This window comes from Chinchilla lanigera, unplaced genomic scaffold (genome assembly GCF_000276665.1).
Source record: "Chinchilla lanigera isolate Chin_1 unplaced genomic scaffold, ChiLan1.0 scaffold00053, whole genome shotgun sequence".
NCBI lineage: Eukaryota > Metazoa > Chordata > Mammalia > Rodentia > Chinchillidae > Chinchilla > Chinchilla lanigera.
The window spans coordinates 859,714-885,282 of NW_004955454.1; the positions used below are offsets into that span (position 1 = coordinate 859,714).

At 51.3% G+C, this 25,569-nt stretch overlaps 1 protein-coding gene and 1 long non-coding RNA gene across 2 annotated transcripts in view; both read right to left on the reverse strand.

Moving 5' to 3' along the window:
- Tsnare1 (t-SNARE domain containing 1) overlaps positions 1 to 25,569 on the reverse strand; it is a 460,462-nt gene that overhangs the window by 116,692 nt on the left and 318,201 nt on the right. The window lies entirely within an intron of this gene.
- On the reverse strand, positions 185 to 16,481 carry LOC102017423. Its single transcript, XR_262763.1, has 4 exons — positions 16,112 to 16,481; positions 15,425 to 15,504; positions 3,556 to 3,750; positions 185 to 515 (listed from the first exon to the last, which is right to left on the reverse strand). It is a non-coding gene; the product is annotated as an uncharacterized LOC102017423 (long non-coding RNA).

Sequence of the window (25,569 nt, forward strand, 5' to 3'; positions counted from 1 at the left end):
ATATTTGCAGCACCCAGTGCCGATAATGGACAGCTAACAGGCTTGGTTAATTGGTTCGCCACCCCCACCCTCTTACTGTATCTTTCCTGACCAGTGAAGACGTCTTTCACAGGGAATCCTATAATGGGCTCTTCATGTGTTGGTAATTTTAATTACCTTTTTATTGCTATGCAAATCTCTCTTCCTTTAATCTGCCAGTTAAAAGGAGGAACACTGCTACTGCGCAACTGTGACTAGCGAGAACGGAGACAGGGTGCGGGAGAGTGCAGCTGCGCAGGCGTGAGCCAGCAGCCCCGGTGTGCCGGAAAGGTGGCCAGCTCAAGTCCCCTGGGGGAGGAGGGCCATTCGCTGGTGATTGTTCAGAGGCAGCCAATGGGGAGACCAGTTTTTTTGGGGAGCATGGGGACAGGCAGAGCAGGGCACTGGCCTCTTGAGGAGCAAGGGCACTGAAGTGACAGTCTGCCCACGTGGGTTCATTCAGGTCTCCAGAGATGGCATCCAGGACAGGAAACATGCTAGGAGAAGCAACAAGACAGAGTGAAGCCAGTCATAGCCAGGGGATTTGTGCTGTGTAAAGCAGGAGCTATGGAACAACTCTTGCAGGTCTCTGCAGCCTCTAGCTCCTGCTCTAAGAAGGGAGAGCCTCTTTAGGCCCTTCAGCCCTTCTCAGGATGTGGGACAAGACAGAGGAGGGAAGGGCCACCTCTCTCTTCACTCCCCTTCCTCCCCAGCCATACCAGGGATGTCTCAGTTCCTACAGGCCAAGACCCTGTCTGCATAGCTCAGGTGCAGTGCCAAGCCTCAGCGTGAGCCAGGTGGGGCTGCAGCAAGGAATCAATGGTCTTTTCAGATTTGCCTCTTATTCCAGCCAGGGTCACAACCCCATCTCCTCCATCAGTTAAAACATGCCTGAATTGCTAAGGGGACAGTGCTTCCCAGCCATTCAGCACAGCAGGGAGAGGTGGTCCTGGCACCCAGGGGTCATTTCATGTAGGATTGCATGGAGAGACAGCTCCATGAAGCCCCCAAGACACCTGGGAGCAAGAGCTGTCTACTTCACATGGCTGTTCTGGGAAGGCTTCAGGTTTGCAGAGACTTGGTGGGATTTAAGGGAGAGGGCTGCGAGGATAAGACAGAAGCAAAAGGCTCCACTTGGCCAGTGGGAAGGGCCTGGCTCAAGGCTGGAACTGCACAGCCCAGGTCTGACATGTGTCCCTGCTCCTAAGCCTGCAAAATATAAACCGCAGAAGCTGCATCCCTCCCTGCACTCTGTTCTTGTTCAAGGAGGTCACATCAAGGGACAGGTTAATGTGTTACAGCACCATTGCTCAATGACTGATGACATGGTTATTTTAATGTATATTAAGAAACACAGCAATTACTTCAAACTTACGACTCATGAACCTCACAGATGTCCACCCCTACGAGGCCTAGTCTGCACTTGCTTTTGGTGGCTGACCCACTTGAGGGGCTCTCTGACCCTGTCCAAGGTGGGGGGTCCTTCAGTGGCTACTGTCCCCCATCAGGGAGGTAGCTATGCTCCCCATGCCCTGAGAAGTCCTGTTTCTCCTTCTGCACCCACATGCAGTAGGGCATCTTTACACAGCAACTTGATTTAAAGAAAACTTGAGTAAATCTAAATAAAAATAAGTGATACAGCAGACCTCACTGGGACGAGGTTAATTGGTATAAGAAGTGCAGATTTGAATGGGAGAAATCCAGAGGCAGGAATTTGGGCACATGTGTGGGCATGTGCCTGGGTGTGTTCCTTGCCCTGGGTCATCAGATGGTCCAGGGACACGGCCCACCAGTGTGCAGAGAGAATGTATGCTGAGAGGTGCACACATGCTCTCCCATTTCATAAATCAATTATCTCCTACAACCGGGTAAACTGTGAGGAAACATTCAATAACTCCCCCTAAATGTTCCATCCGGGACCCTCAACGGCTCATTAGGTTATATGAGGTGTGGGTAATTACCCGGAGACAGTGTGTTCACTCCCTGCACTGCTTAATTTCCTCTCCTCAGTTCTCAGCCTCCTTACAACAAGGAAGATGAATAGGCCATGGCCACACGTGGATCCATGCGTATGAGAGTACAAGCACACTACTGCATATGGGTATGGGCAACCTTACCCATACCCAGGTCTTCATGTCCTGCTCAAGCTAACAAAAGGAGCCCAGCTGGAGCAGGACCTTCCCAGAGAAAACCCCCTGTCTTAAGGGCCCCCAGTTCATTTTCTTCTCTGCAGTCAGGATGAAGGAGCAGCTGCTGGTGCCTCTACTATAGGAGGGTGGGGCTGAGAAAGATGGCCGAGGAGCTCTGCACGGTGGTGAGCACCCATGGGTTGTCAAGAGGTTAAATAAGCCAATTCTTCTGGAGCAGAGCATGTCCAGTTATGGGTAGCCACTGTCACGACTGCAGTCTCCATCCCACTATGCCTCCTCCAGAGCAGGCTGGTCTCTGAGACACAGTAGCTGAGAGTAACGGTCACAGCTCTCCCTGTCCACTTGCTCCCTTAGCTACACCATGGCTGAAGGGAGCCACATCCGCACTTACAGCAGCAGATCCTACCACATGCCCTAGGTCCCCAGGTCCAGTGCCCTGTGCCTAAGTCACTGGTGTTTCAAAACTAACCTTGAATGAATAGACAAGAGAGGAAAAAGTTTGGTGCTCTCATTTACATAGGATAAAGAGGGGAGCTCAGGACAGCCAGGTAGGTTGCCCAGTGTGCCTGCAAGGTGAGTACCAGTCCCAGGCTGACCAGCTCCATCAAAGCTCTGACTCTTCCATGTGGCTCTGCTCTTCTGGGGCCTCCTATCTTCTCCAGGGTCCCCAAGAGTTTTGTGGCTCCTTCCTCAAGCCTGGAGTCACATGCACGCAAAATAAAAAAGGTAGAACTTCTTAGGGCATAGGGGGCACAGCTGTCTCACTGATGGAGGAGGCAAGCTGCTGCAAGCACCAGCCCCTACAGATGGGCCCTGAGGATCCCTCAACTGGGCCAGCCAAGAACAAATGTAGGACAGGGTGGCACAATGTGGACACCTGTGAGGTTCACAAAGATGGAGAAAGCTATGGGTGACCACTGGGGTCTCATGCACTTGAGCTAAAGACCACCAGATCATGGGTGAACATGGTAGGGTACACACACATATACACACACATACACCACACGACACAGAAAGGGACTTCCACAATGGCCTCTGGAGAGGAGAAAACAGGATTTCTTTCACCCATGATGTCTATTTATTTCTCTCTGGCTGCGGTGCTGCCTAAGGAAGAGGGTCTGTGCTCCAGGAAGGAGTGTCTGAGCAGGTTGGTTAGAGTGAGGCAGCCCCTCTCTCAGATGTGTGTGGTCTTCGTCATCTTGCCTGAGCTATGAAGCCACTATTTCTCACCAATGGTTTAGAGAGTAACTTGGGCTGGAGGTTCCTTCACCTAAACAAGGAACCAGTAGAGATAGACGCAGGGCTGGGGAAATTCTAAACTAAGGAACAAGAGATTCATGGCTGTCATAGGCTCACTAGGAGAACTGTCAGTGTGATTGCTACTCACCTGGGCATCTCCAAGGAGGTTGTGACCCAGGAGCTTGGGATGCTGAAAGAAAAGAAAGGCTGGAGACAGACAGCCTTCAACTGATACTTGTGAGCCTGGAGAGAGGACAAAGTTGCCCAGGGCAGGCCCTCTGCAAGTGAAGGTGACAATCTTGGCTGAGGTGAAGGTCACAGGAGGCAAGTGACAAGAGGATAACTGTAAAGAAGCATAAGAACTGTAAAGATCCAGGCTTCAACTCCCAGATAACAACTGTGGTGTAGTCAAAGCCTTAGATGGAGAGGGGTGGGGGTAGGGAGGAGGACGGAGCTGTCCTGCTGTGAAGATCGTGAAATCTCAGAATCCCAGCCTTGTGACACCAGCCAGCTGAGTGGCTATTTCTGGAACTTCCTTAGGAGGGGACAGTTACCTGCTCCTAGTTGTCATGTTGTCAGACACCTTGGCAGAAGGTCTCCTAGTGGCTCACACAGCCTGAAGTTGGCTCTCAGAAGTGACACTCATTGTCACTAGTTCTGTTTTCTGGAAACTCCTGGTACATAATTCTGGGCCCTAAATCCTGGCAGCCCCAAGATAATCACCCTGAGGGACAGAGCCAAGTCTCTACTAAACTGGGCCACAACAGCTGATGGAGGCACTGGAGGGCCAGGTCCCTGCACCTGGTGTGACAGGACAGATGGGTGGTGGTCAAGATGAGGTCATACTGGCTAGGGTGGCCCTAGTCTAATGGCTAGTATCCTTCTAAGAAAAAGGGAAAGGACAGAAATATGGAGGAAGACTTCACAGGGACAAGTCTGAGCCTCGAGTGATATACCTATAGGCAAAGGACTGCCAAGCACTACCTCTTACACTCAATCTGAGAAAAGGCCTGGAACAGACCTTCCAGAGCCTCCAGGAGGATCCACCCTGCCCCCACCTTTGATTTCCAGTACTGAGCGAGAGTGGATAAATCCCTGTCATTAGGCCAGCCATCTGTCACCCAGGAAGCCCTGCAGGAGGCAAGAGGGCAAAGCAGAGCTTTCGGCTCCCTCTGCCTCTAATATCAGGTGAAGTATCCAGGCATCTCGGAGCTGAAGGAATGGTTGGGATCCAGAGGAATCATTCTGGTGGCTCAAAGCTGACCTGGCTCAAGGCTGGCAGCACATACCTGCTGTATTTGTGGGGTGGGAGTCTGCACAGTATGGAGCCCACCATGGGGGAAGAGCAGACTCAGGCCCCTGGCTGGACACAGGGTCCCAGTGCTCTTGACTCAGAGGAGGAGGAGTGAGCTTGAGTGGGCCAGGACAGGGACATTGAAGGGCTATGGCTTCCAGATGCTCTAGAGCTCCAGTAGCAGGGAACCTGTCTTCTTTTACCCAGCCAAGATGACACAGGTCTGGGCCAAGGTCGCCTGAAGGACCAGGCAGGATCAGGTTTGTGGTCACATGGATCCTCTCCCAGGCCCACCCACTGACAGATGCCCAGAGAAGTGGTCTCAGCTTTCCCACTCATGGCCTGGAACCCCACTCAGCTTGTCCAGAAGGGTCCAGGACAAGTGCCCTTCCAGAAATGTCTTTCCCCTGGGCCCTCACACTGCTGCCTCTGTCTTCAACATGTCCCTGAGGCTGCCAGCTGGCTGTGGTAATTAGTGGTTGTCTTCCTTGGGCAGTCAACAGTCTCAGTCACTTCCCAGGAAGCTCCTGCATCTTTTCTTCATCAGTCACCCATTCACTAAGCCAAAATACCAGCCAGTGGCGAGACAAAGGACGTCAAAGGGCAGCTCCCTGCTCCAGCTCTGGGCTCACAGCTGAAAGGCACTTTAACAGGCCATCTGGTCAACCCACCTCCCTAGGCTCAGACTGGTTTCCACAGAACTGAGTCTTGCAGTGGAGGAGAGCATCAGAGCATCCAGAGCAGACTCTGGCCAGTTGTTTGGACAATAGTGAGGCCAAATTGAATACTCCCAGGGTTTGGGGAGCTCATACCCTTGTAAGGGAACCATTTCACTTCACACTATCTCCCCTGAACTGCTTTATGCCACCATGATCCCAGCCCAGTAGTCCTGTTCCTATCCTGGTGTTTGTGACCACACAAGGCTCATTTACTCCATCTTCCATCAACCCCTCTGGGAAATGCTGACACTGCTTTGGAAGCATGTGTGTTAAGTGTCCATCCCCCAATCCATGGGCACATTTGCTCACGTACAAGCAGCTGAGTTCAGGTGTACCTTATAATTGGGGTGTCTACAATACCATTGGGAGTCTGACTTTCTTTATAGAACTAGCTAAAAAAAGTGCGTTTTAAAATCTGTGGTGTCTGAGACTTGATGAAATGTGGCCTGTGAATTTATTGGGCTGTTGTCCCAGAGGTTGAGGATGTACTGAAGGTCACATAGCTAAGAAGTCAGAGCTTCTTGAGCTCCAGCCCTGAGCCTGCAAAGCCTGTGCACCCTTATCAGCTCACTGTGGGCTGCCAGGCTGTCCTCAGATGGGTGTGGGCTGCTTTTCTACCCAGTCCCACCCAGAGGCCAAGCACTGAGGACACCAGCAGCTCCTTCAGCCCTTAGCCCCAGGCTCTCTGGAAGCAGTGCCCAACCGGAAGAGATTCTAAGGTTCTCCTGTAGGTCCCGATGTGCCTCTGTCATTTACTTCTGGGGAATAACTGAGTTCTGAGAGTTCCTTTCCACAGGCCCACCTTGTTGTCACTATCCACTCTCCTGGTCCTACTGGCAGAATTAAAGGTTATGGCTGAGCACCTGGTGACTCCCACAAAGCACCTTCAGGGTCACATTTCCTGTCATCTTACATCACCATCAGAGTACAGCATCAGGGCAGGACTACCATTCCTGTTTGTCACAGAAGAGAGGCTGAGATGCCAGTGATGGCAAGGGTCTCCTCCTCAGAGCTCTTGCACTGATCACAATGATGGTGTTTGTCACATCTGTCTACAGTGAGCCACAGCCTTCCTCAGCTGGTGATGTCAGGAGTCCTGCCTGACCCCTCCAAGGGCTGAGCGAGGACTAGAAGCAGAGCACCCATGAAGGCACCAGTGGCAAGCAGGAAGGGGCATCACATGCCTCTCTTTGCTGACGGTACCAAGACCTAGGGAGCTCCAGGACTCACTCAAGGTCACAGGTCAAGGTCATGCCTTTTTATAGTCTGCAGACAGAGAGGAAACAGAATGGTTCTGGATATGAGTAACTAGTCCCTTAAGCTGAGCCTGAGCACACACTGCTTGTGGGGTAGAGGTTGCCCTGACTACTTCACCTTCCATGAGCTTGAGATGCTCATAGCCGTGTGTGCCTCATCCTAACTCAGCACATGCAGAAGAGACAGAGGGGCTGAAATCCCACTGACCTTGGCTTAATCCCCACACTGAGCAAGTCAGGAGAATATTCTGAGCCAGTATCCACACATAGCACCAATGTGTGGGTCCAGTGGGCTTCAACAAGTCATAGTCTCCTTGCTTAGCATAATCATCAGGCAATAGCACGTGATAACCACAAGATACTGTTGTGCCTTCTGGCAGCAAGACAAAAGGCACAATGCTGACACAGCCTCCATTCAGGATGTCTGTTCCATGACACTTCACAGCCCCAAAGTCCTCTCAGCTCAGGGCCTCAGAGCCCACAGAAACCCTCTAGTCTACCCCACTCTGACCCCAACCACTGCCTGTTAGTCTCACCTGGTCCACACCTCCCAAATCCATCAAGCAAAAGCCACAGGTTTCTGTTTTCACCTAGATTTTGATTCTACCCATGGTCTGTGCTTCTGCCCATACCTGGTCTTCATACTGATGCATCTCCATCGTCTGTAAGAGTTTCCCTCACTGTTATACTGTCCCTGATAGAATGGGCTGTAAACATATGAAAATAGGACCCCTTTATGACCTAAGGGGCTGCAGATCACATGAAAAGGTCTGAGAGACCTGGATCCACATGCTGAGGGAGACAGAGAAGGCAACTTTTGCCTAGTAGCCAGGTAGCCTCACACCCATTGAAACATGCGTATTTGTTAGCAATGAAGGGAGGACTCCGTGGTATTAAAACTGGATGCCAAATAAAAATAAAACCTCTCTCATGTCTTGAAACCTACACTTGACAGCAGGTTTGCACTAGGGCAGATAGGGCCTAGCAATAAGGTGACTAACAGTATGTAGAGTGCTGGCTGCCCCTGAAGAGCCCCCTTTCTCCCTCACTTCTGGGGCCACAGCTGTGGAGGTCAATAGATGAATGGAAATGAGGAATCCTCATCACTCCTTGACAGGTGGGCCATTACACAAGGCTGTAAGCAGGGGTGATATCCAAGGACCAGAGTGCTGGGGGTTTCTGGCAGCAATGGGGCTGCCTAGGAAGTGCTCCTTGAGAGGGTGGGGCAGGTCTGATGTGGCACCCAGAAAACTCAAAGTCCACCTCTTCATAGCACAGTGCATACAGTGAAGTCTGCAGTGCACACAGAATAGGTTCAAGAGGAATCTTGTGGGGCCCTAAATGGAGGCAGCCTAGACTGAAAGGAGGGGCTTGGGGAGCAGGAAAGGAAGGGATTATGAGAATCACTGGAGGGGGTTTGCACTAGGCACCAGGATAAGATACTAGAACCTCTGAGAGCTGTTTCAGACCTAAGTCTCAGGAAATCTCCCCTCCAGTAAGGCATAATGAGGTGACTACGGTGGACAGAGTGTTCATCCAGGAAACACTTTGTGTTTGTATGCCTATTGGGTGTGTCAATAGGCACCACATACAGGGGCTGTCACCTCACCATCTTCCTTTTCCCTTGTGGAATGATCCCTAGGAGCAGAGACAAAGGAAAGGGTAGGCTTTGCCTGGTGGGCTGAGAGACCAGGCAAGGCAAGGAAGAATCTGTCCAAAGGAACACCATACCAGGGGATTCCCATTCTTGACTTCAAGTTCCATGCCAGCCCTCAAGGGGCTCTAAGTCCATTTGACACCCAAGAGGCTGAGAAGGCCAAAGTCCTGGTTTTTATCAAGGGCTCTGTCCAGGAGTAGGGGGTTCTTGGCCAGTGCCCACAGGTGAGGTCACATGAGCTGAGACCTCAGGGTCCTCCTCACCCCCAACAAGGTGCCTATCCTACCACAGATCTCCAGGTGCCCTCTGAGCACTGCTCTCTCCTGCACCTTCACCCCTCAGCTCCCACTTTTCTCCACAGAACTCATGCCAGGCTTCTGCCCCCCCGATAGCAAAACAGGGTCAGCCAGTGCTTGCAAAGTCAATGTCATTATAGTTGACAGCTCCTTCTATGGCAACTCAGGGTATGGGAATGAGCATGCCTGCTCATCGGGCTTAACTCACAAGGCTGCCCCAGTGCCCAGGAAGCCTGGGGTTAGAAGCACAGGCCTGATCACTCTGTCCACAACTCAGCCCATGAGCCACACAGGCTGGTGCAGAGGGGGCCAAATCATCGCTGATTTGGGTTCTGCATGTTTTATGGGCTGAACCATCGCTGATTTGGGTTCTGTGTGTTTTATGGTACCTTGATGTCAGACACAGAAGAGTTGCTCTCCAAGAGTTGCCTGCCAGCCTTACAGAAGGGGCACTCACTCAAGAGTGCACTCTTCAAACAGCTAGCATTTCCTTTTACCAGATGCCTTCTGCCCTAGGCCAACCCCTCACATATTACCATTAGATGCTGGCCAGCCCAGCGCCCACCAAAACTACTCAGATAGGTCTGTACCTGCCTCACCTTCCCTTTGCACACTGGTGCTCACACTTGACCTGGTCCTCTGTCCCCTGACCAGCCCAAGACTTCCCTGTGGTTGAATGGAGGGTCTGGCATCCTGCTTCCCTGGCTCTGCCAAGTGATTTCCTCCTCCATGGTAGTCATCCCATGTCTGTGTGTCCTACTACCCCTGATTTTAAACAAACTCCTGACATATCTTAAAGCCTTCCTGACTCTGGCTAGATGTTGCCTAGGACACCTGCTGCCCAGATCACAAAGTAGGAACACACATACCACAGAGGGATAGAGGCCCCGGTCAAGGTCTCAGGCTGTCTGTGCCAGCCCCTCTCTGAGCCCCTTTCCAGCTTAGAAGTCAGAAGCACAGTGTCACCTTCCAGCACCTGAAGCTGAGACTTGGACTCATGGCCCTGGCTCAGCCAATCAGACCCATATCCTGGGAAATGCAAATCAAGAGCAATTTGTCTCCTTGCTTATCACTCTGTTGGTTGTTTCCTTTGCGTATCCTCTGTTCTGTTTCACTGATGTACATATTTGTTTTTGTCCCAGTGCTGAGCTGTTTTTATCACTGTAGCTTTGCAATATAACTTGAAATCTAGGATTGTGATGCCTCCTGCTTTGCTCTTATTGCCCAAGATTGCTTTTGCTATTCTGGGTCTCTTCAGGTTCCATATAATTTTGGGATTGTTTTTTCTAGTTCTGCAAAGAAAGCTGATGCTATTTTGATTGGAATTGGATTAATTCTATCACCATTTTGTAGGAGGATCCAGGGCGTGTGGGTGACAAGGCCCTTCCCAGATGGGGCCCTGCTCCTAGCCCAGTGTCCTGCCCCCTCACAATCTCCCAGCTTGAAGGGAGCCAAACATGATTTTTGGCTGGCCGTGTGGAGGCAGCAGTGAAAAGCCCAGGCTGCCACAGTGTGCAAAACCTTCTGGCTCCTCCTTTGTCATTTTCAAGCTAAAAATAAAGTCCCTGGGGACCCCAGTCACTGCCATTGTGCCTGCTAATGAAACGTGATGAGCGCCTGATCAAAATTATTATGCATTGTTGACAGGGAGGCAACCCAGCACTTATCTCCCAGCGACTTTAAAATAGTGCCTCTTCTTTTTGTGCCAGGGCAAAGCAATAATTTAGATAATTGGACTCCGAAATGAGTTGGAGGCGAGTCGTTGTGGCTTAGGGCCTTCTGTGATACTTGGTCTTTGTATGAAAAGAATGGAGACAGACAGAGAATGCTGGCTCACACAAAGAACCGGGTAGGATGCATCTCCCAATGTGAGGCTGTCGCTCTGAGGTACCTGCCTGCTGGAATGCAGTATTGTCCCCTGAGCATTATGGAGCCACCTGCCTGGGTGGTTTTGGAGCTGCAGGACCTGCTTTCTGCCCCAGGATGGAGGGTAGGTGAGGGCAGCTGTCTGCATGGGTGGGTGATGGTGGACTCATGGCAGGACCCTTCCTTCTCCATCCTGAGGGCCAGGTGGGTGCCAGGGATGAGGCTCCTGGCTTTGGGAGCAGCTCTCTTTCCCACGCCCTTGTACTCTCTTGGGCAAGTCTCCTTCCTCACTGGAAGTTAGTGAGAAACAGGAATATGTTTATGTCCATCTCTGCCTGCCTCCCCATCTAAGTCACCAACAAAAGCCTCAGAATATGAATATCTTGGCACTGCCCCACCCACCTACAGAGCCTTACCGCCCTGTCCCTTTATTAGGATGAGGCAGTCTCCCTGACTCCTGGGGCTCCTTTTTGACACCTCTCTAAATGCACACTCATTTTCTCTCTACCAAGTCCAGAGTGACGTTCCTAAAACACTTATGAAGAGAAGGCACTCCTCCCTCCTGTCCCACAGAGATTGCCCATCCTCCACGAATGCGAGCACAGGCCTAACCAGGGCCTCCTTTGCCTGTCCAATCACCCCCAGCCTCCTCAGCCACCCCTGCCCCTTGTCCCTTTGGCTATGAAGAGAGGGGACTTTTGTCCTGTCCTACCCTCACTGACTGATGTGCCCTCAGGCTCTTGGCAAGGTCACCAGATGAAACACCAGATACCTGGTTAAATGTGCACTTCCTATAAGTGACAAATAGAGTTTGAGCACAAGTCTGTCCCAGGTGGAGACATTCTGAGGGCCATAGTCAAGACCTTCTGCAAGACTAGGCCTATGCATGCTGTTCCTGTCCATGTTCCTTCTTCCTCTAGTCCATACCTCTGTCCCGGGTGTCCCAACTCACCAAACGCTGTCCTCTCTACAGCTCCATGTTGGCCTCTGATGTCCCTTCACATGGAACAAGTCCTAGATGGAATTCCTGACCTGCTTACCTTTCCTGGATGCCCCTCCACCCATGAGGTCATGTCTAGAAGCCCCAGGGTCTCCAAGAGAATCAGGAAGCCACATAGGAGGGGACCAGAGCCAAGGCCTGGAACAGAGGTAGTGGTTACACTAGTTCCTCCCTGGCATGGCTTAAGGAAGGGTTGATAGAGAGGGTGGAGGCAGCTGAGGTCCATGGGCTAGCAGGACCCACCCTGCTGTCTCCCAACAACCCTCGCTTGGGAAACACCCTCGGCAAACACCCTCGCTTCCAGGCTCAAGCCAGAAACCCCGCACTTAAGGGAGCATGGGGGTAGTTTCTGTTGCCTGCTACCTCTCTCCACCGGGGGATTCTCCACTTCCTGCTTCTCTTGACCTGCCTGTTTCGGTACTTGAGACTTCTTTATCCTCTGGTCCTCCCCATCTGAGTCACACTTCACCTGTACTTGGTCCAGGATGGCCTGGGACTAGAGATTGAAACTGGAGCATGCTGAGGTGAGTGATAATGAATCCCACCATGCAGCCCCAAATAGGAGTGAGCCCCACCCGCCCAAGGCAACAGTCTCATCCTATGGATCCCAGTTTACTATTTCCCTGGTCTTCTTCTCCACACCCTCCTGTACCCAGGAGCTACCACCAAGCAAAGCAGCAGCCCTGGATCCTGGTCTCAGGGTCATCTAGGGTAACCCCAGACGTACATCCATAAATCTTGTCTGTCTTCACCTCCCACACTTGGTTCCCCAAAGTCCCAGCACCGTGTCCCCCCTTCCTGTCTGCTCACACTCCTATCTCTGCTGTCTCCACACCACCCTGGTCACATGTGCCCCCTGCCATGCTAACATCCCCTCAGCCTTCCCGCATTCATCCTTTGCCCCCTGTGCTTGCTCTTTACAGCCAAAATCTTTCGGAAATACAAACCATCCATGACTTCCTCTGCCTAGATTTACATCTGGGATCCTCACAAACACCTCTAGGGCCAGCTCTAGCATTTTCTCTAGCCAAGCACCCTCTATTCTGGGACATTTGTACAAGCTGCTCTTTGGCCCTGGACTGACACTCCTCCAAGGTAGAGCTGACTGATCAGGCCTAAGGTTTCTTCGTAACCATGTCCACTCCAACAATCCCACCTACCATTCCCTCCTTCATCTACCTATCTTCATCCATACAGCTTGGCCACAGCACTGACTCCAGTGTATCACTGATTCTTAGGCCAGTACACATATGCACACATACTTGTCTGTGGTGAGTGAGCTCCAGGCTATGAGCTTCTTGAGGGCAGACTCCTATGCATCTGTCACCTCTGTGTCCCAGATCCTTGACCCATGTTGGCTGTTGGTCTTTCAGAGTGTGGGTACAAAGCAGAGAGCGAGCAACTTCTTTGTGGGCCAGACCAGGCCACAGGTGTCAGGACAGTGTGCCTGAGCTCCAGTTCTGTTAGCCATGGCTAGAGCAGCTCTCTCCACTCAGGACAGCTGGTCAGGCTGGCAGCTTAGCTCAGAGGCCCCAGAATATGTGCAGAGGAAGCTCTGAGGTAGCAGTCAGAAGTCAAGCGCTCCCTGTCCCTTCCTGGATCCTTGGTATCACCAGCTGTATGGTGGGAAGTGAGGATTTCAAAAGAACCACTGGAAAGTCTGCCTCATGGTGCCGAGAGAGGTCCTCAGCTGAGGGCCCGAGGAGTCATTCTTAGCCTTTTTAAAAATAGATTTTCTTCTTTAAAAGAGTTTGGATTCACAGCAGACTTAAACCCAAAGTCCAAAGACTTCTCCTTTGCCCCCTGACCTCCCCGTTTATCACTACTCCCCACCAAGGGTACCCTGGTTAAAACTGAATCCGTCTCCACCATCAGTCACCAAGATCCCCAGCCCGTGTCAGGGCTGACTCATGGTGTCAAACTCTCTGTGGCTGAGACATATGTGAGGTGGCACGGGTCCACCATTACAGTGTCACACGGAACCCTGATAATCCCCAGGCTCTACCTATTCATCCTTCTCCCCACAGCACCTGCCAGCCACTGGGCTTTTCCTATCTCCACTATCTCAACTGCTTCAGACATCACAGAGCTGGAACCCTACGGTCAGCCACCCTTTCAGACTCTCCTTGGGTTAGTCAGATGCCTCCCGCTGCATGGAGCCATGGCAGGGTCTCATAAGACAAAGGCAGCTGGGGCTGGCCTGCATCACACCTTGCCTCATCTCCTGCTGCAGAACTTGACCTCCAACTGTTGGCTCAACCTTTGCTGTCCTGGAAGTCGGCATCAAGCCCACTGTGGGGCTCAGCCTGGCAGGATGTGAGCTGAGTTGTCCACCTGTTCACAGTCATGCTGGGTCTCTGCTGACAGTCCACTGTGCTGGGACAAAAGGCCAGTTCTACTCACAGGCCCTGAGAGAGCCTTCAGATCTCAGCTTAGAAGGGCCTCCCCAGCCCTCTGCACAGGGCCACTTGCCTGGGCTACTGTGTGAGGTGGCATGTATCTCCAACCCAATACCCATCCCAACCCCGTGGTACATTCATGGGACCTTTTCTCAGCCAACCTCAGTATTCCATGGCCATGTGGCTAAATTCCCTCTTCCTTTCCTGTTAAATGTCTTCATGGAAAAATAGAATAATCAAAAACACTTCATTCAGTACTCAAAAGATGCTCAGCCAAGTGTGGTGTCACATACCGCTAATCTCAGCACTCAGGAGGTCTGAGGCAGGAGAATTGCTGTGAGTTTGAGGCCACCCTGGGCTACATAGTGAGTTAATGCCAGCCTGGAATAGCAAAACTCTGTCTCAAAACAAACAAACAAAACTCAAAAAATTCTTATGAGGGATATATTTGCTGATAGGAAAATCTGTAAATCGAAAGCCAGAAAAGAAGTCACCTGCCTGAGATTTCATAGCTCTAAATTACAGAGCAGAGATGCAGACTTTGGGAGTTCAGCTGCAAAACCCTCATTCCAATCACATGTAAGCTGGAATTTAAACCACCTCTATCACTTTCTATTTCCAGTGTGGCTCTGGGACATCTTGAATGGACATCTTGAATTCCATTTCTTTGATGGTACATTATAGGCCACAATAACATGGGAAGGGGCACAGGGTTAAATTAGTTACTTCATAAAAACATCTGGTAGACAGTTAGCAATCCACCCACCTATCCTTCCATCCATCTACCCACCCGCTCACTGACTCACCCACCTATTTACCCATTCATCCATCCACCCACCCACCCATCCCCCATTCATCCATTCATCCTCAATCAGGCATCCATCCACCCAGCCATCAGCCATCTAGCCATCCTTTTCTCCTTCCTTCATCTCTTCACCCATACTAGCAGGCCAAAGCTAGACCATTTTGTGCTCAAGACTGAGACAAAGTTAGTGGCAGAACCAAGATTCAAAGCCAACTCATCTGATTACAACCCTGCCTATTTCCCTGAACTGAGGCACAGAGAGGGCTGTGGTACAGTGACTCGAGGCTACCAGGTCCTAGGGCCAGGGTGGCTATTTGTCCGCAGTGACAAGGGATTGGCCTTAATGCATATCACTCATGCCCAGGTCCCCTTGTTTTCTGTCTTTCTTACCTCGCCGCTGGCTGGGTGGAGCCACATAGCTAAAGATGGCCCATGAGTGCTATGACAGGCACAGACCAGAGCATCAGCTTGCTGATGCAAGACACTCCTCCCGCTCTGTCAGCTAGAGAAAGGAAGGTATTGAGGTGAGGCCACATGGTCAGACCTGTAGTAAGCAAAGTACCTTGCTGACATTTGAGGGTTTAGGAAGGAGACATGGAACTGCTGTTACACTGCATAGCTCAGCCTGTCTTGGAGGACATGGTGACTCCAGCCCTGCAGGGAGTGTCTTAAGGCCCTCCTTACCTCTGTAGTTATCTCCAAGGGCTACATGAACAAATTCTCACCTCACGGTCTGGAGCAACAGCGCTTCTTTCCCTCATGGTTCTGGAAGCCAGAAGTCAGCAACGGGTTCTCTCTGCAGGCCCTAAGGGAAGGTTTGTTCTGGCCACTCTCCCGGCGTCCAGTGGCTGCTGGCTATTGCCTGGGTGCTTTTAGGTCCCACGGTGGGATTCAGCATCCCTATTCATGCTCCTGTCTTTCCATGGCCCTTCCTCCCTCTGTCTTTTCATCCCCACCTCTAGCACTGGTCCTAATCCACCATGACCTCACCATAACTCATTACATCTCAAAGCTGCTCTTCCCACATATGTTCACATTCTCAGCAACAGGTAGATGTGAGACTTGAAGGCATGGTGTTTGATTCAGTAACACCCTCAGGCTTAGCTCAGGCATATAAATGCATCAAGAAGATTTGCTCCTGCCAGGCCCTGCACAGATACTGGCCTGGAAGACAGGGATGGAGAATGCCACAGCAGTCAGCATGCTGGAGACAAAGCACTCGCAGCTTAGTCTGATAGCAGAGGCAAAGGAGTCTCAAACAATCTCAATATAATGCAGAGGATGTGCGGGATGAGTGACCCTGAGTGCTAGCTGTAGTGCCCCATGTCTCTGTCTCCCGCCTCCTGCCCCAGATCAGGGCTAGCACCGGGCAGGGGCTTCAGGACTGCTGCTGGGAACTATCACCCACTTACCTGAGGCACCCGCATCTCTTGGCATCCTCACCATCCGCAGAGACCATCTGGGAGTGATAACGGGCCAGGTTTGCATGGCACCTGCCCAGCTGGCAATGTTAGCAATTCACTTGGCAGCAATGGCTCAGGCCCCTGGCTTCTGTACAACCTGTGGCTCTCCCCACCAGGCCACCTATCTGGCCCAAGTCCCTGTGCACATAGTAGCCCTGCTCATAACTTACAGTTCTCACTGGTTCCCAACCCAAGAGCTCCTGATGGGCCAGGGCAGTGAGTGCTGCCCTTGTCCACAACACCCATCTATCCACACTGGCTGCTCAGCTCCTCCTGGACATGGCCATGGTCCTCCCCTCCAGGGGCTGTCATCTCCCAGGCCTCCTAGAGGAGGAGCTCAGTCATTCTTCCTTACTTTTGAATTAATGCAGCTGACCGGGGCCATTCTGGGACTGACAGTTTAGGCGGGACATAGACACGTGGATTGAGAAGACTGAGCAGTGCAGAGAGGTCAGTCACAGACACCTGACAGGTGAGGAAAGGTGAAGGGGAGAGACAGGAAGAAGATTTTCCTCTAGGCAGGGGCTGCTGGGGCTGAGGGAGGCGGAAGGGCTACGACCACCTTTGTGGTGGTCACTGCTGGCCACTTATATAATAGAAGAATACACTGTGCTGTCACAGTGTGGTGACAGCTGACCTCAGTGTACATGGTATTCCCACAGGGAGAGCAGGCGGCCAATCCTGAGGGGTCCAGAGGGAAGAGTCGGGACCAAGGGGGAACATTACAGAGATCAGAGCGTAGTGTTCATCGGCTGGTGATGACACCACCATCAGGAAAGCATCCAAGAAGAGCCCAGATACGAGGCATGCCAGCCACACTGCCATGCACTATACAGGTCTTGGTTTTGTGGATTTTCTCTATGAGCTCCTAATCACTGAGATAATTCTCAGGGTTTATTCTCAGTCTATGAGGCTAAGTCTGCCATCAGTCAATCGATCAGGTGGGAAAAAGCCTGAGATGTCCACTGGGTCCCTGGGGACTCTCACACTGTGGTTGCAAAGCTGCTCTACTCCCTAGGAACCTTGCAAAGGGGGTCCCCAATGTCCTGTGAGCAGCCCTTTAAAACTCCATGCTCTCCAGAGCTGCATGAGCAGAGCCCTCACGTCCAACACCCTTTTCAATTCCCAGGTAGCTCAGAATAGAAGGATGAGAAGGGAGGGCTGCTTGGCCTTCAGGCCCAGCCTGCACATCCCTGAAGGTGACAGGAGGAGGTGGACGCCAGAAGCCATAGGCGCCAGCAGAGCCCACAGGAGTGTGACCACAGCCTCAGCTCCAACTTGGCCCTGGGCTCACTGACTGTGTGAGCCAAAATCAAACTAACTAACCTCTCTGAACCTATTCCTAACCTGTAAATTGGGGATAATAACGGGAAACCATCCCAGAATGAGGATTACATGAGATGCTCATCTGGGCAAGGGACTGGCTCAACGTGGAAACCATTGTTACCCTGAAGATGCCTGACAAATGGGCCAACGTGCATCTCCTCTGCTTCTGAGCACTCTATGGCTCCCCCATGCCACAGCACTTCCTCCAAGCCCCTCAGCCCTCCTGGGTGGCCTGTTTGGCTGTTACACAGCTCCCCCTACAGCCTGGGGCACACCAAGGCCTGGTCAACCAGTTTTGTCATCTCTACTCCCAGTGCCTGTTGAGCTCAGCCTTCAGCATTGCTCAGGTTCCTCCTCTTGGCTCCTCCATGGAGCATGGTGGGAGCTGCCAGGGCAGGATGATCAGTGTCCTGTGGAGGCTAAAGCAAATGACCACACACTCAGGGGCATAGATCAGCAGAGCCATATTCTCTTGGCTCTGGAAGCCACAATCTGATGTCAGTGCTCCTTCCTAAGACCCCAGGAGCCACTCCTTCCAGTGGCTCTCCAGTAGCTCCAGTGGCTCACACCTGCCTCAGCTTATGGCTGCATCCCTCCACCCCCACCTCTATCTTTAAATGCCTTCTCTTCTCTCCCATCTCCTACAATGATCACTAGATATAGGGCCTACCTGGATAATCCAAGATGAGCTCCTCATCTCTGGACCCTCAGTTCAATTATGCCTGCGAAGACTTTTTGTCCACATAAGGGCACATTGACAGGTGCAGGAGTTAGGATGGGGACACACAGGCTTGGGAGTCCCCTGCAAACCCCTGCCACTCTCAAACCTGCATCTTTGTGCATGACTTTGTCCCAGTCATGTATCTACTCAAAAGTGCCAGGGGAGATAGGCCCTCCCAGGACTGATAGAGGTGTTCCATAGCACCCAACCCAGGGCCAAGCTTAGCACCAGCTTCAGCAGCAGCCTCTAGAAGGTTCCTCTGTGGGATGAATTTCACTTGCCCACCATGCAACTGGCTGGAAACTTTTTCTTATCATCTGCCTACCTTCTCTTGCCTTGTTACTTATCTCTCTGCCTGCACCTCCTGGGTCCCACCTAAGTAAGCTCTCTGTGCTTGAACCCTCCCCACAAAGTCTGTTCTAGGCCTAAGTGGGTCCTCTCTTGCAGCCCTCAGGTCCTCTTGGTTTGTGCTGTTGGTGCACCTGTTTCACCCACTCTCCTAGAATGGGTCATCCAGATACACACATGGCCTGTGTGTGTGGTCACATTACCCAGTCATTCATTGGGAATATTGGGAAATAGGTAGAGAAGATTGGACTTGGAGAGATGGAAATGTACATGGGGAAGGGCTCAGGAGGGACCCAGCAGGAAAGACCCCATTCGTGTATCCCTTTGGCTGGTGGCTGCAGTGTTTTGGATGTTACTGGCACAAACTGTCCTAATAGGCTACAGATGAAAGGTGTTGCTTCCAAGATGCATGGAGGGGTCCCGGGAGTCAACCACAGCTGCTCCCCAAGGTCCCCAGCTCAGTGTAAAGCTCCTGTGTATCCAGCTCCTCCCACATGAACTCCTTGTAACAGCCCCTGCACCCCAGCCTGCCATTGGCCTCCTGGCTGCACTAACTGGCTCATGCGCACGGAGGCACTGGGTGTGCTGTGGTTCCCACAGATGGCCTCACTGTCACCGTGAGGGCATCACATGGCCATGGGGCTGCAGGAGGGGATAAGCAGGAGATGAAGTGAGGGAGCTCTCAGACAAAGCTGTGTTACTCTCTGGGGAGTGAACATGGAGGATGCAGCTACCTCTGGCTCTCTGAAGACCTCTGGGCCCCCAGTTGGAGGGTCATGGGCAGCTTGACTGTTTTCATTGCCCACCCTACAGGTGCCACACTCTCCTATTCCCCTACAACCTCCTGGGGTCACTTTCCCAAGACAAGAGCAAGCTCTGACTTCAGGCTTTGGCATGAACACAGGACAGCTATTGTTGCAGCTGCTTTGTTCAGAGCCCCAGCTGCCTTGATGGAGGCCTTGGCCTGGCCTCAGGCACAGATGTTCAGACAGCAGAGCGGTGAGAAGGCCACACTGTTCCCAGCCCCAAGGGCCTTAGCATACAAGGCTGAACAGGGCAGGCAGCCCCAGGCATAGGCCGTTCCAGAGCAAAGATGCAGGTCCTAGGACACTGGATGAGCACGTTGGCCAGCCAAAGGCCTACAGGCTATGAGCACCCAGAAAACTGGCTGCCTTTACACTATAAGTGGCAGAACTAGGAGAGTCTACATTTAAACAGCAGATGTGCTAGCTGGGTAGAGACCTCCCCCAAGGCTGGTGTTCCAGATCTAGACCAGGTCCAAAGAAGAGGCTCAGCCCTGGATCACCCCATGGGCACCAGCAGACACTCAGCAAGCCTGTGCTCCCTGTGGCTGGACTATACAATGGGAACACGAGACAGGATGTCCTGCCCTTTTGACCCAAGTCAGAGCCTTCCAAGGGTGAAATGCAGGCAATCCTCCCTAACCCACCCCACCCCCAGCCTAAGGAAAACTAGAGGAGAAGCTTTATACTGGGGGCAAGGCCTATAGAAGTGGGCAGAGTTGCAGGAAGTAGGAAGGCCATGCTGTGGGAAGGGATGGGACTTTCTTCAGGACCTGGCCTCCGCCCCTGAGGCTGACCAGCCAGGGACTATTAGTTTTCTTTAACAGGTCTAGAGCAATTCTGGGGGAGACCAGTGTCTTCTCTCTTTGGTCCCCTCTGAGCCCTTCACCCAGGTGAAGTGTGCCACCACGTGCCACAATGTATTGTGTGTCCAGCTGAGATCTGAAAGAGGCTTTCTGACCTTTGCTTATGATTCTTCCTGCCTTCAGGGTCCTGCCAACTCCCACCCTAGTGGCCAGAAACTGGAGCAGGAGATGGCCTTGGGAGAAAGGCCAATGTGTGGTAGCTCAGGAAGGGGGCTGGAGCTATCTGTGACTGTCTCCCAAGACCCAAGGGAGATGCTGGCCTGGTCCAGATTCTACCACATGTGCTTCCTTCTCACCAATTCCAAGGTCATTAAGTTCTCCTAAGTGGTCAGACAGCAAATTACCCTGAGTGTCCTTCAGAGGCAATGGTAGTGATGTGAAAGTAATTTCAACTCCCTGGTCTCCCCTTCAGGGGCTTTGGCATAGCCAGCTGCTTTCTCTGTCCCCTCCCACTAAAGAGGAGCCTTGCTGGGGCCTGGACCAAGCTAGATAGGAGTGTTCCATGAGAAAATATGGCCTGTGGACGCTCCTTGTGGCCAGGGCTCTGTGCTGTGTGCTAGTGGAGGGGATAAGCCAGCCAAGAGTTGGGCCCTGGCCGACTGTGATATGAGGGGCACTGGAACACTGGGTTGTGACCCTCCAGAGTGCAAAAAGCAGTGGAAAGAGGCTATGGGCGAAGGAGGCAATGTAGTGGCTAGGGTTCCGCAGTTCAGGCCCACATGCACCCGAAAGGAGCCCTAGAATTTCCTTGGGCTTTTGTGCTTCTTGGACAGTAGGTCAGGAGGCCCAAGGAGGAGACCCAGAGCTTCTCAGCCAAGCTGCTATTCACTCATTTCTCCCACATCACTGCACTACATTTCTCGACCCTTTGACTTTGGTGCTGTCTCAGTTATGAGCAACTTGGGGTGACCAGAGATGAGGGACTAATCGAGGGTCACACACATGGGTCTGGGTGTGAGGTAGGTGTGTCTTCCTCTTGGTATGCTTTCTCCTGCCTCAGCAGGCCTGTATGCATGCCTGGGAGAGCAAAGTGGTCAGGGGAGATTTATGCCTCCTGTCTTTCATAAGGAACTTTGTCCAACAGCATACACGATCCTCAAGATTACACTTTGGCAAAAGATAGGGTGACAGCCTTCAAATGGAGTTTCTTATTATATCCCTCTATAAAGCCGGGGACACAACATTAAATCACAGCCTGAGGAAGGAGGCATTTTGGAGCCAGGAAGATATATAGTGAGCACATCTCGTTCTGGTGGTTTAACTTGACCCTGGAACTACATCATTAACACTGTGTTTAATGTCCTGAATCTGGGGATGTAAAAACAATCCATGCTATGTTTTAAAACATTTACTAAGAGGTAAGGGGCTTCATAATATTGTTTCATAACTACGTTTTTATTTTATGTGGAAATAAAAGGGAAGTTTTTTTTTTTCCAGATTATTCTCACCACCGCCTCCTTCCCTACAGCACAGACATGTGTGCAGTTGCACACTCCCTCTCAGCACCAGGTGTGCAGTTCTGGATGCACTGCTGCCAGGACACAAATCACTCATTTGCCCATGTGTTCATCCATTCCATAAATATTTGTTGAACACCTAAGTGGGTGTTGGAAATGCAGCAATGAGATCAGTAGGCTCTGTGTCATCTTCATGGAAAGCAGAAACCATAGCAGGCCTCACCAGTGGTTATGGTCCCATGACTGACTGATTCTTTGCTAGCATGTCTTCCCTGGAGCACCCACATGCATGTGACCAACAGGAAAGGACAGGGACAGATGGCCAGGCAGCACATTCTCTGTGATACCTGGCAGGTGGCCTGACAGAAGTGGATGTATCTGTGCGCTCATAGTAGGAAGCTCCCAGGTACACAGTTCACAGGAGATGCCACTGCACAAGATGATAGTGGGAGATGTGCCCACAAAGAAGGGCACCCTGTATGCAGGTTTCTCCAGGAGGCTATCAGCCTCTGGAAGACATATAATGGTCAGGAGGATGTGTGCCAAAGGAATGGCAACTTGGCAAGAGAGAGGAGGTCACCAGCTTTCTCTGCAAACTTTGAATGGTGTCTTTGTCAGCTTTCAGTTGCTGTAACCAAATGCCTGATCTACACAATTTAAAAGAAGAGAGGTTTATCTGGCTTGGCTTCAAAGGGAACAGTCTACAGTCAGCTGGTTCCAAGGCAGAAATATCTAGGGTATGGTGAAGAAAAGCTGCTCACCTTATGGTGGCCAAGAAGCAGAGAACAGGAAGAGTCAGAGAGAGAGAAGAATGGACCAGGGACAAGAATATACCCCTCCAGGTCATGCCCCCAAGCTCTTCCAACCATCCCTGACCTTAGAATATCACATGCAGCCATGAACTCATCAATGGGTGAATCCACTGATGAGTATGGCAACCCTATACCCAATCACCTTCCAAAAGTCCCATTCCAAACACATGAGACTTTGGGGGGACATTTTTAAGCAAGCTGTAACAAATTGTTTATAGTGAGAAGGTACTCATATGTTATTTGTACAGTGGAGAATCCATAAAGTTGTAAAGGGAAGTGAGGAGCAAAGATCGAAGATCCCAGCAAACCTTGCCAACCACCTAGGTCCAAATGCTTTCCCTTATAGTATCTGGTCCTGCCAGTGTCCCAGACCTGAAGTCCCAGAATCTGACTTTCCAGGAGGGGATAGTAGGGCATAGACATGCCAAGGACACTCCAAGTTTATAGATTATGTGAGTAACACAGCACCTCTTCAAGTCAGAATGGCACCCCTTTCTCTATGTCAGCCATACTGATATTTAAAGGAACTGACACAGGTTGTCATCAAAGGCAAGTATCCCAGTCATGGCCCAACTGACCCATACAGGTCAGGGTATGATAGAGAGGCAGCTCTGCTGAGCCTTACTGTGGTTGCCCCTCCTGGGCCCTGTCCATGCATTCTTTATGGCAAGGACTCTTGTCTAGAGCCCATGGTTGAGACCTGCCTCACCATCGCCATATGTCTGTGGGACAGGAGCTCCAGCTGAACCTGCACTCTGGGAGTGCAACAGCTTCTCCAGAACACCAGGATCTTGGATGCACAAGAGAAGGAGCAGCACACACCTTGGGGGCCAAGGGTCACAACCCTGCCTCAGCAGAAGCTAGCTAGGAATAGACTGCACATGGTAGACACTGCATTTTCGTCCATAACCCTAGTATGGTCATCATTTCTCTCACACTGAGAGGCACTCTCACCCTTACACTTGTGAGCTGCATCTCTGCCGGAGGTCCAGCTTCAGGCTGTAGTGCCTGTCCACTGCTGGAAGGGAGACGATGCTACCTCTCTACATCTAGTGGCAACCCTTCCCTTGGATCTCATGGTTACAAGGTCATCAATACTTAGCTCCCTCCTACAAGACCTGGACAGTTGGAGGTGAGGCCTACCCAATCCCTGGGGACCCTATGACACTGATCTTCAGGACCTAAGGCCATCAGCCTCCCTACCACACCCTTGCTACTCCTTCCCCTCCTCCTCAGTCCTTATAGACTCCTCTTGAAACCTGTCTCCAAGAAACTCAACCCAGATCCCCAGAGTCTGTGCATAACCGCTCATTTACATATGTATTTCATTATATGCTCTACATGGTAGGACACACCCCCAGTAGAATTTTTAAAGGAAGGAAAGAAAAGCAAAAATTAAGTAGTTCTAGTGCTTCTTTCCTGCTCTCACCTGGTTATTATATTTGTCACTTTTCTGTCAGTAGGACAAAGTACCTGATACCCACAACTGAACAGGAAGAGCAGTGTATTTCTGCTCGTGGTTTCAGAGGATTCAGTCCATGGTTGGCTGGCTCCAAGGCAGAAACAGCATGATGAAAGGGTCTGGTAGAGAAAAGCTGTTCAATCCATGACTGCTAGGAAGCAGAGAGAGAAGACAGGAGCCAGGGACAGAGATACACCCTTCCAGGACACGCCCTCAGTGACCCACATCTTCCAACCAAACTTCACCTATAAAAGCATATTCAGCTATGACCTCAAGAATGGATTAAGGATTAACCACCCCCACAATTCAATCACCTCTCAAAAGCCCCACCTCTGAGCACATGAGACTTATGGAGGACATTTTAGATCTCAATTATAATAATCATTCAGGGATATAGGCATCTCTTTTTGGAGACCATTTTCTTAGCACTGAACTGGGGAGCCATGAGGGACTGTTGGGCTGAAAGAGCTGTGATTGGGCAAACAGCACTAGACAAAGGATGAAGGATGAATGCAGGGAGCCTGAACAAGCCATGGCCTCCTCCTCAACCCCCATGTAAACCCAGGTAGGGCTGAAATTGTGACAGACAGGTCACCCAGTACTTCCATGCCAGTTGCTTTGACAAGAATCAAAAGATTGTGCTTCCTCCTTATTATCCATTAACAATAATGAGAACAGGGGCTGGGGATTTAGCTCAGTGGCAAAAGCGCCTGCCTGGCAAGTGCAAGGTTGTGAGTTCGGTTCCCGGTACCAGAGGAAAAAAAAAAAAGAACAAAAATAAGAAGAGGAAGAGGTAGCGAGGAAGAAAAGATGGAAGAGAAGGAGAAGGGACAGGAGGGGAAGAGGAGAAGGTGAGAAGAAGGAAGAAGAGAAAGAGGGAAGAAGGGAAAGGAGGAGAGAGTAGGAGGAGGAGGGGGAACAGTAGGAATGCCATTACCTTTAATTGGGCACTCTGAGGACCCTGGGAGCCATGTTTAACTTTTCCTATTTTACAAATTTGGACCCAGGATTCAAGAGTGTGGCAGCTATGGCTTGGCCATGGCAGTGAGTGACCATAATGCTGTCTACACCAATGCTTGTCCCCAGGTCTGGCACCATCTCCCTTGTTCACCAACACAGCTGAGCTTAGAACCTGGGTGAAACCCAGCCAAGGGTCCTTGCAGGTGCCAGAACCAGGCTTCTTGTCTGCCTGCCTCCTCCAGTGCGTACCCATTTTCCCTTTGCCACCTTTTGAAGAAAAGTTTGAACTGCTTTGAGAAGAACTTAAACATGGCCATGATGCCCCAGTCTCACACTTTGCAGATGGGTAAACTGAGGCTGGATAAGTGAGGACTTGCCTGTCCCATCCAATCCAGAGCCTCAGGCTCCTTCAGAAGCCCTAGGCCTCACAGTGGGAGTATGGGGAAGAGGCTGAGTTCTAAGAAGGTGGCAGAAATCCTGGCTTCTTCCTCTCCTTCATTCTGAATTCCTTTTTTATACTTACAAGGACAATAGATGGGCAGGGGTCTTCCCGGAAGGAATGCACATTGGCTTACTGCTCCAAGGTGCTCTAAAATACTTTGATCACTGCAGACTTCCTTCCTCATCTCTAAAAAGATCAAGAGTCTTCTGT